We start from the raw sequence: 11,554 nt of genomic DNA, 5'->3' as shown, positions 1-11,554 counted from the left end.
ACCATTCCTATAGCTTTATTCATATAAGGATGAGCAGGACACACCCAATTCTAGCTTGACCTCTAATGCTATTGTCTCTCTCCACAAAGTAAAAAAGGCTACTCTTCCCAATTCTTCCCTTTGCAGGAGTATATTTCATCTGTAACAGACCCATTTATTAGCCCCAGTCCCTCTCCTGGACACCTCTGCCTAGTTTTTACTTGCTGCATCTTTCTGCAAAACCCTCTTTCATCTTCAGAATCCCAAATGCCCAGGACCTGGCTGGGGGAGTGGCCACTACCTGCTTCATTGACTCTCTTTTCCACACTCTTTTACATGGTTTCCTTCATGTTCTCTGGAGTAGGGCTGGGTGAGAGAGAACATTAGGAAGAACGATTTAGCTTAGAGCATGTGACACCCCAAGGAGGCATCCCTTGTTGGTCATAAGATTACTCTTAATTCCTGGCCACATTCCCTACACACTGTATTCGACTATTCTTCTCCCAGATCCTGTAGTTTCAAGGTTCTAGGAGGTAGTTTAAAAGTGGGTGCATCAGTGAGAGGAATGACAACTGATTTCGTGAAGGAATGTTGGGACTAAGCACCTCGACCCTACTAGCTCACTCTCTTCTCTATTCCTCATCTTGTACAATCCCCATAACTGCATACAAAGATGCCTATACAAGCTTGTAAAGAGTTGCTCATTTTGTACATACCCAGGGGGATTCGGTGCCTCCTTTCTTCACATGAGCTCTAGAGCTGAGGTTGACAAACTTTTTCTGCAAAGGGCCAAATAGCAGATATTTTGCCTTTGTGGTCCATACAGTCTCTGTTGCAACTATTCCACACCATGCTGTAGTGTGAAAACAGCCATAGAAAATTGATGGGCATGGGTGTAATCCCATAACACTTATCTATAGACACTGAAATGTGAATTTTGTATAATTTTCATGTGTTATGAAATATTCTTCTTCTTTTGATTTTCTTCCAACCATTTCAAAATGTAAAACAATTCTTGGCTTGCAAGTTGTGCAAAACAAACGAGACCAGATTTGGTTACAGCTCTACCCCGGCTTTAGAGAAACAACATTGTTGAAGTGAACCGTTGTTCAGGGTGTTACCGGTCTTCTGTGAGGTCATCTTACTAAAAAGCTTCAAAGTGTGAGGATGTTGTTGTGTTTTTAAGAAATTTCCTAGGGAAGAGAATTCCTAAGTGGATATGCCTCTCGTGAATTCAATGTACCTATGTTGATGTATTCCTCTGTAGAAGGTGTTCTCACACTCCTGCCTGCCTCCTAAATGAGAAGAAGCAGAATTACGCTTCAATTAGTGGAGGTATGGCTGGGAACTTTACCTATTCTCTGGGACTATAATTAAGTTATCAGTTCCATCTATTTACTTATCTGCTTATATGCAGAGATCATGAATCCCAACAGGCTGCGACAACAGCCAAGAATGATGTAAAATGAAAGTTTAAAAAGTCCAACAAAATAAAGACAAATCCAAGTCAAACGTGTCCTTAATTAACATGTTCCACTGTTTACACATTCCCTTCAAGATTAGTTGAATCCCAGAAAACTCTTTGAATCCTACTTTATAAGAGATCTCTGATTTCTAACACAGCAGCTCTCCCACCAAAGCCACTGAGCACACACGGACTGCATAGGAATGCTTCCACACAGACACTCCTTCAAGACTGGGACAGGTAACTGTTTCACCTAATTCGTAGAGACAGAGAATGTTAAACAAAATGAGAAGTCAGAAGAACATGTTTCAAGGGAAAGAATAAGAAAAAAACCCTAAAAGAAAACTTATTGCAACAGAGATAAATAATTTATTAGATAAAGAGTTCAAAGCATTAGTAATAAGAATGCTAATTGAACTTGGGAAAAGAAGAGATGAACACAGTGAGAATTTTAACAAGGAACTAGAAAATATAGGAAGGAAAAAGAGCTAAAGAATACAATTACTGAAATGAAAAATACACTAGAAGGAATTAATAACAGACTAAGTGGTACAGAAGAACATGTAAGGGATCTGGAAGATAGAATAACAAAAAACACACAATCAGACCAGCAAAAAGAAAAAAAAATTAAAAATGAGGATAGTTTATGGGACCTCTAAGACATCAAGCTTACTAACACTTGCATAATAGGGGTACTAGAAGGAGAAGAGAGAGAAAGGAGGAGAAAATATAGTTGATGAAATTATGGCTGAAAATTTACCCACACTGAAGAAGGAGACAGATTTTCAGGTACATGAATCACAAAGAGTCTCAAACAAAATGAACTCGAAGAGACCAACACCAAGACATATCAAAATTAAAATGGCAAAAGATACATAGAGAATTTTAAAGGGTGCAAGAGAAAAACAAAGGACCACATACAAGTGAACCCTAATAAGACTATCAGCTGACTCTTCTGCAGAAACTTTGCAGCCAGAAGGGAGTGGCATGATATATTTAAAGTGCTGAAAGGGAAAAACCTACAACTTAGGATACTCTACCCAGCAAGGTTATAATTCAATATTGAAGGAAAGGTACATAGTACAGTAGTATCAGCTGGTAGCATTGGGAGTGAAAGTAATAATAGTACAGCTATAATTAGAATGGATCAAACAAATAGTGGTGTTTGATACTGAGATATGGCTGGTGGTTTTATATTGATAATTCTAGTAATAAAACTGATTGCACCTAAAATTGATGGGACTCCTACTAAAGGTAATGAAAAGTTAGTCAAATCTATAGAAGGTCCATTGTGAGCTAAATTACTGGTTCAGGGCAGTCATACTGTTCATCCTGTTCCAACATCTGCTTCAGTTATAGATGAGGCAAGAGCAAGTAAGAGTGATGATGGGAGAGGACTTGCCTGGTGGCACAGTGGATAAGACTCCGTGCTCCCACCTAAGTGTCCATTGTTTGGTTGAGCCTTCCTCAGTATCCTAACTGTAATTGATACTATAGCAATAATGAATATATCTAGATTAATTGATGATGAAATTTGATATAAAACGGACATGAGTGCAAGTTTTTGTCATGTTGATAAGATTAAGCTTCATATTAATGGAATGAATACCTTGTGTAACTTCTGGTACTCAAAAATGGAATGGGGAAAGTCAAAGTTTTATATTAAGGGCCACTGTAATAATAGAAGATGCTGTTGGATTAAAAATTTTAGTAGTTGTTCGTTGACTAGAATGTATTATTTTAATAATGATAGCTATTATGAGAAGTATAGAAGTAGTGGCTTGTGTTAGGAAATATTTAGTGGATACGTCATGGATTTAATGTTACTAATTATAATTTTTGAGTAGGATTGGTATTATATTTATCTTGAAGCCAATTCAGATTATTAATCAATGTGAGCTTAATATAATATTATGGTATCTGTAGTAATGGTAAATGAAATAATAATAAAGATAAGAGGATTGATTAGTATGGGAAAGATACAAACCAACATTTTGGGGGTATTGGCTCGAAGATTTATTTAGCTGATTTTACTATAGAGTGTGATGTAATATGGTAACACAGAGATTTTTGAATTCTTAGGACTAGGTTCAGTTCCTAAAAGTCTAGAAATAAGAGGGTTTAAGCCTGTATTATTTACTCTATCAAAGTAACTTTTTTATCAGGCATATTTCTTTGTGGTGGAATACTTGCTATATAACGGTATTTGACATATGCCATGTGCATGAGGCTAGTGTTAGTAAACATTTCTTCATAAGAGATGCATAAGCTGGTCATATCTGAACTATGGGTAAGATTCCTGAGTTCATAAAAATAAAATAGAAGGGTTTTGATAATGAAGATAATTGTATAATTTTCTGGTATATAGGGATTGCAGAATGTTCCTCAGAAAACAGTTTTTGGTAAAATTTTTATTATGATAATGTTGGCATATTCTGCTGGAAAAGATAGGGAAAGGGGCCTGCTGCGTATTCGACGTTAAAACCGGAGACAAATTCTGATTCTCCCTCTGTTAATAAGAAAGGGGCTTGGTTGGTTTCTGCTAGGGTAGAAATAAATCATATTATGGCTGGTGGTCACGATGGAAAAATTAGTCATAAGTATTACTGAGTAATAATTGGGTTGACTGTGTAAATGATCCATTTATAAGTAGTACAGTTAATTGAATAATTGCTAGTGCAACAACTTCATATGACATCGTTTGTGATATGGCTCAGAGTGTACCAATTAAGGGCTATTTTGAACTTGAAGCTCATCCTGATCAGAGAATAAATAGCTAAACTTGATACAGATAATAAGAATAATACACCTAAATTTGTCGAATAGTGGATATGGTATGCATAGTGAAATTCATATTGATGATGTTAATGGTCATAAAATTTCTTTGACTCATAACTATTTTCTGTCTTTCCCATTTTTTAAAATTGAAGTATAGTTGATGCACAATATTATGTTACTTTCAGGTGTACAACATAATGATTTGACAATCAGATACATTATGAAACAATCACCACAGTAAGTCTAGTAACCATCTGTCACCATACAAAATTATTACAATATTATTGACTATATTCCTTATGATGTACATTACATCCCCATGACGTTTTTACAGCTGAAAATTTGTACCTCTTTTTTTGCTATGTAGCTGTTTTTATTTATAAACACGTTTCATATCACCTTTACAAATTTAAAAATGGCAAAAACTCCTCCATAATCAACATTATATGAATTCATTTACACACCTGCTGATCCCTAGCCATTTAAAAATGTATAAGAGCTAATTTTAGTGACCAGTTTTATAACAAAAATATCCAAATATTCTTTTTTAATTTATTAAATTTAAAAGTTGCCATGGTCTTAAAATTAACGAAATATCTGTAAATTACAAATTCATTCAAAATTTATATTTATACTCTTAATTTGTGAAAATAATAACTTAAATGACTCATAAAGCTGACATAAAAATTTAGAAAGTTTATATCAAGAGGAGATTAACCTTAGTCTTTCACAACCTAAAATACTGTATTAGTTTTAGTTTTATACAATTAAGTAAGTGAAAAGACAAACAATAGGGAAAGTTTGTACCTCTTAATCCCCTTCACTATTTCACCCAACCCCCCATGCCCCTCCCCTCTGGCAAGCACCAGCTTGCTCTCTGTACTGTAAGTCTGTTTCTGCTTTGTTTTGCTTGTTTTGTTTTTTAGATTCCCCATATAAGTGAAATACAGTATTCTCTGAATTATTTCACTTTAGCATAATACCCTATAGGTCCATTTATTTTGTAGCAAATGGCAGTTGTTTACTGTAAATAATGCTACAATGAACATAGGGCTGTATATATCTTTTTAAATTAGTGTTTTTGTTTTCTTCCAGTAAATAGCCAGAAGTGGACTTGCTGGATCATATGGTAGTTCTATTTTAATGTTTTGAGGAACCTACATACTGTTTTTAATAGTGGCTGCACCAATGGAATTCCCACCAACAGTGTACGAGTGTTTCCTTTTCTTTACATCATTGCCAACACTGGTTATTGTCTTTTTGATGACAGCCATTCTGACATGTGTGAGGTTATATCTTTGATAAATAATTTGAAAACATTGACAGTGGGTTGAAGCAGACCATGAAGACCAACAATATTTGGTCCTCTATGAAGTTATATATAACCCAATGCTTTTTGTTTGATTAATAAAAGAATGCAATGGCAAGTAAAATAGAAACAATTAAAAGAAGATTAATTCTGAACATACTGTTAAGAAGAGGAATTAAACCTCTAGTTATAAAGATTTAAGTTTTATGCTATTACTGGACTCTTCCACTTTAACAAGCTCTGTTCTTGGTCAGGGTTCATAGAAATTACTTAGATTATATCATTTATTATGTTGAAGGCACTTTTGTCAAGTTGGCCTTATTTCTCTTTTCATACTGGAAGAAATATTAAATAGATAGAAACTGACCTGGATCACTCCAGTCTGAACTAAGATCATGTTGGATACTAATCTTTTGAGCAAAAGAACCATTAATAGGGGTTACACCTTTGGGATGTCCTAATCCAACATTGAGGTCATAAATCCTACTGTCAATATGAACTCTTGAACAGAATTGCAGTTATCTCCAGAGTAACTTGTTCTGTTGATCAGTTTTTGGATCAATAAGGGACAAAATGTATTTTGACTAGTTTGGTCCAAATTTAAACCACTCTGAAATTATTTTTATACTCTGTGGTCACCCCAAACAAAATTATTAATCCATTTAAATTTTTATTATTCCTCAGTTCGGTTACAATGTTTGTATTTAGATGATTAATTAATTAAAGCTCCATAGGTTCTTCTTATCTTATTTTGTTATTCCTTAGTTTTTACAGGAAGGTCAATTTCACTGATTGAAAGTAAGAGACAGTAAAACCCTTGTGTGGCCTTTCATACAAGTCTTTAGAGAACAAATGATTGTGTTACCTTTGCATGGTCAGGATACTGCAGCGTTAAACATATTTCATTGGGCAGGAAATGCCTGTAATACTAGAAATGCTAGAGGTAGTGTTTTTGGTCAACAGACAGGGTTTATGTTAGCAGAGTTCCTTTCATGTTTAAAAATCTTCTTAGGCACATGTACTGTTATTAACAGTTTTCTTCTATTAGTTGATTAATTCAGTATTGAGTCAATTTTTATTACTGATATTAAAATTGTTGCGTTTGAATGCTTTCTTAACTGAAGACTGCTTTTAAGCCAACTATGGATTTATTAATACTCTCTAAGGAAGGTTATTTCTTATGTCTAAAGAGCTGTACCTTTTTGGATAACATTTAACTTTACATAGGACCTTTTTTTTTTTTTTTAGGTAAATTTAAAGTTGAACTGGAATTCTATTGTGGATAGCCAGCTATCACCAGGCTCAGTAGGCTTTTCATTTGTACTAATATATCTTCTCACTATTTTGCCACGTAGTTGAGTGTGTCCTTTAAACTGCCTGCTAAGTAGCTCATGTGATTTTGGGGTATTTGACTTAAGTCTTCCTTCTGAGATTGTTCTATTTAATTCATTATGCAAAGGGTAAAGGGGTAAACTTTACTCTTTAATACTTTAAATGCTTATCTCATCATTTTCTTATAGTACTTTAGAGCACCCATTAAGATTTCTATTGCCTATACTTCTATTTGTAAAAAAATGTTTTCTTTAATTTAAATACAATTGTTAAGTTTAGTTAAGTTTGGAGTAGCTTTAGTTCAAAGTGGTCATTTGAAGATGCAATCTCCTGGGTGTAAACTATATGCTTGACTTAAGCTGCACATTGATTTGTCCAAGCACACTTTCCAGTATGTTATCTTGTACATTGACTTGTCTCATGTGTTAGATAATTATAAATATGAAATTAATATTTGAGGAGGGTGACGGATGGTGTGTGCATACTTCATGGCTATGATTCATTTAAGCTCTCTATTAATTTACTACTAACTCCTCCTTTAGTCTTTGGCTTCATAAAGGCTTTCATATAATTTTTAATGTTCTGAAAGTAGAAAAAGTAGCCCATTTCTTTTCACCCATCAGCTACACCTTGACCTCGTGTTTTTATGCTGATAGTTGTGCTTACTGTAATTCACTGAGGATGGTGGTATGTAGGCTGTATCAGCAAGGAGTGGTGAGGCCTTTCTGGGTTTATCACTTATAGAACAGGCTCCTCTAGAGGAATGTAAAAGGCACTGTGAAGTCCTTTGAGTTTTAGGCTATTGCTAGTAGTACTGTGGCAAGAAGTTTGTTATATTAATTAATTGAGTTTAGGTCTAAGCATAATGGGGTATCTAATCCTAGCTTGAATCTTAGCTATTGTGTAACCAGAAATATTAAAGTCACTTTTGCAGGTTTTTTTTTTTTTTTTTTTTTGCGGTACGCGGGCCTCTCACTGCTGTGGCCTCTTCCATTGCGGAGCACAGGCTCCGGACGCGCAGGCCCAGCAGCCATGGCTCACGGACCCAGCCGCTCCGCCGCATGTGGGATCCTCCCAGACCGGGGCACGAACCCGTGTCCCCTGCATCGGCAGGCGGACTCTCAACCACTGCGCCACCAGGGAAGCCCCAGTAGGTTGTTTTAATTTTAGTTGGAGCTTTTTAATTAAAACTTAACTAGCATTAAATTATCTTAAACATGCTTTATGACAAATTTTTTAAAATTTGGGTTAATTGCATGACTGTGGTAGTGAGCACGAAATTTACAAACCCTGACATTAAGTTAATATAACAGTCAAACTTTCCGTTATAGCTTAATTTTGATTACAGACGTCTCCCGTGGGGGCGTGGTTAGGCAAGGCGTTATGAACTGTTTATTATTGTGCTTGATTCCTGCTCCTTTTAATTTTTACTGATCTAGAGAGCATTCTCAAGGGGATGCAGGTACTTGCATGTGTAATTTTATTAAAAATTAATAGAAAGACTAGGGCCAGTCCTGTGTGTTAATGAAGTTTTATAAACTCATCTAGGCATTTTTCGGTGCCTTGTTTTAATTGTTAAGCTACATTAACTAAATCAGATCTATAGAAATTCCTTTCCATAAAAATCTTGAAATTTTAAATGCTATGTCAGTATTGGGAGGGGTCGTGTTAAACCTATTAGAGAATAAAAAAAATTCTAGCCCATTAAATTTAACTTCTGGAAATATTTTAGCATTTTAAAATTTCATTTAATTAGGAGTTAGGCTAGAATATGTTTGGTTGAGATTATAACTGGAGAAAATATGCTATAAATTATGGAATAATTAACATTATTTAGGCTTTGTATGAGTTGTTATAGAGTCTTGTTTTGGGGGTTTGACAAGATAAACTTATACAGGTGCCCTTATTCAGAAATAGAGCATTCCTATGAAATCTTTCATAAGCCAATGGCTTAAAGGGAAGAAGCAATTACCTTGCTAATGGATGCACAAAATAAATAGAGATGAAGCACACATGCTCACAGACACAGTTCAGAGCTATGGTGGCTTGATGCTGAGATGCTGAGTATAGTTCCCAGGGAAGGAGCTTGCCAGTGCCACTCTCCCTGCTTGGTGTACGTGCTGCCTCTCTAAGGGCTCCTGCAAAACAAACACTGAACGCTATTTTCACTTTCTGTCTTTTCTCATAAAAGTGAAAATCTTCTTTGTATTTCTTTTGGTTAGTGACAACAGGTACTTTTGTAGGTCTTTCGTAAAGGCAAAGTGGCATAAAACAAACTTTCGAGAAGCAGGGTGGATACCTGTACAATATGTACAGCTAAAGGTTAAGAGGGCTTGCTAAGATAATTTTGTTTGATGATAATATGTGTGCAAGTTTATAATTACATTTTTATATCCTACAAGAATTGACTAATTCACCCCTTATGGTTATGATGTTGGTAATTAACATTCAATTTAAGCTCAGCTACAAATTGCTTGATTGTGTTAAGGCCTTTGATGGTCATAGCTGAGTCACAGCGTCCCCCCAAATTGAAAAAGATACCAAATGCATGACACCACAGTTACATGGGAGCCTGGGATGATTAGTCATTAGTCCATCGAGATGTCTTATCTAAGGGAATGGATGGACAATTTTAAGTGGAATGATCCTGAAGTAAGAACCATATGCCAGCTATAGTTTCCCATTAGAACCTTCACATATTTTGGACCTGGAGCTAGAAGAGGGGTATAACCCAAATGACTTATTGGTTTCTCAGAGCTTGGTAATTAAGGAAAGATAATGGCTATGAGAAACGTGGTGATAAGGATTGATATAATCTGTAATAGATTTTGATTTGGGAGAAAAATGTGAATGGATATATACCAAGTTGTATACATATTTTACCTGGGGGGTAATTATACGTGAATGGATGAAAGAGCTAAGACTAAGTAAATGAATGAATGAATATATAAATAAATAAAATTAAAAAAAATAGAGCTGAACTAAAATTTTTGATCAGGAAAATAATAAAACCAAAATGTTCTAGAACTTAGGTAATAAAAGATTACATTTCATCTGGGAGCTAACAAATAGGTAAAAATTAGAACAGGAGTCCGTGACAAAGTTTGGCTGTGATTTGCAGAGATTTTTGACCCTTGGATGCACTGTTGAGAAACATAGGCTTGAAAGTTGGATCTAACCACAGGCACTGAGTCGTTCCTCTACCTGGTATTCTTTTACAAAAGGGCAAGGTTGCTGTTACTCACACTGTTAATATTACCCCAGGAGCAGGAAAATCAAAGGGTTGTTATGAAAGAAACTAAATAAAAAAGAGCTTATCTTGCATCTCTGAGTTTCCATCAGTCGCACAAGTTACAAATAACTGTAAGTCACCAGGAAAGTGGCAGCAATTACCACCAGCCTTCCATCTAGAGCAGGAGCCTTGAGGAATAAGTATCATCACTTTTATGACTCATTAGAGGGAGATTCCTTGTCTTGGTGGCTTTGATAAATTTTGGGGGGGTTGGGAGAATAAGAGAGCCTTTCGACCCTGTTCCATTTCCCAGATTCTCTCAGCTGGAACTGGGTTGATGTACAAGGGCCAAAAAGATTTCCCAGGCTTGTTTCGGATCCATGAGGAACAAGGACATGAGTTTGAGGTTCACACCAGAAAAGCTGGCCATTTCACTCATAGAGTCCATATACTGTACTTGAGAGAAATACACCAGCTAGGAACATACCTAAAGGCAAATAGGAAGAAAACAGGAACCTTATTAACTGATGTTACCTTGATACTCATGTCTGCATTTTAAAACAATAATTTTCAAAATTTACTTTCCACTTAGAATGATAGAATTTTAGAATTTGAAAAGACATTAAGGATTAAAATCTGAATGGCCTCAGTATGACACTTTGGGCAGGGCAATTCTTCAATGTGTGGGACTATCTTAGTGATTGCAGTGTATTTAGCTTGCCTGGTACTCAATCAATAAATGCCAGTGGGGCTTCCCTGGTGGCGCAGTGGTTGAGAGTCCGCCTGCCGATGCAGGGGACACGGGTTCGTGCCCCGGTCCGGGAAGATCCCACATGCCGCGGAGCGGCTGGGCCCGTGAGCCATGGCTGCTGAGCCTGCGCGTCCGGAGCCTGTGCTTCGCAACGGGAGAGACCACAACAATGAGAGGCCCACATACCGCAAAAAAAACAAAACAAACAAACAAAAAAAAACAAAAAAAAATAAATGCCAGTGATACATCTCTGGCATTAGGAAAACAAAAAACCTGTCCCCATACATTTCCAGGTGATCCTATGTAGAAGTACCGCTACCACTGAGAATCACCTATAGATCAACCCACTTATTTTATTTTGAGACAAAAAATGTGAAAGATGTTAATTGATTTATTCAGATCTTAGCTGACTAGTTCAACAAATGTTTCATAATTCTTACCACATGTCAGGAACTGAGCTAGATGCTGATGATATAAAGATTTATAAGACAGAGTGCAGAGCCTAGCAGAGGAGGCAGACACATAAATAGTTAACTTCACTATTATACACACACACATGCACACACAGCACACACATACACACACACGGCAAACACATACACACACATACACACACATGCACACACATACACACACATTGCCAGTGTGCTGAGTTGGATGACATTAAATAGGCAAAATAGCAAATAGATAAGGTTCATGGATCTGGTT

Source organism: Mesoplodon bidens (assembly GCF_964165515.1).
Source record: "Mesoplodon bidens genome assembly, chromosome: 2".
In the NCBI taxonomy this organism is placed as follows: domain Eukaryota; kingdom Metazoa; phylum Chordata; class Mammalia; order Artiodactyla; family Ziphiidae; genus Mesoplodon; species Mesoplodon bidens.
The sequence above is the reverse complement of the archived record's forward strand: the minus strand, read 5'-3'. Positions refer to the sequence as shown.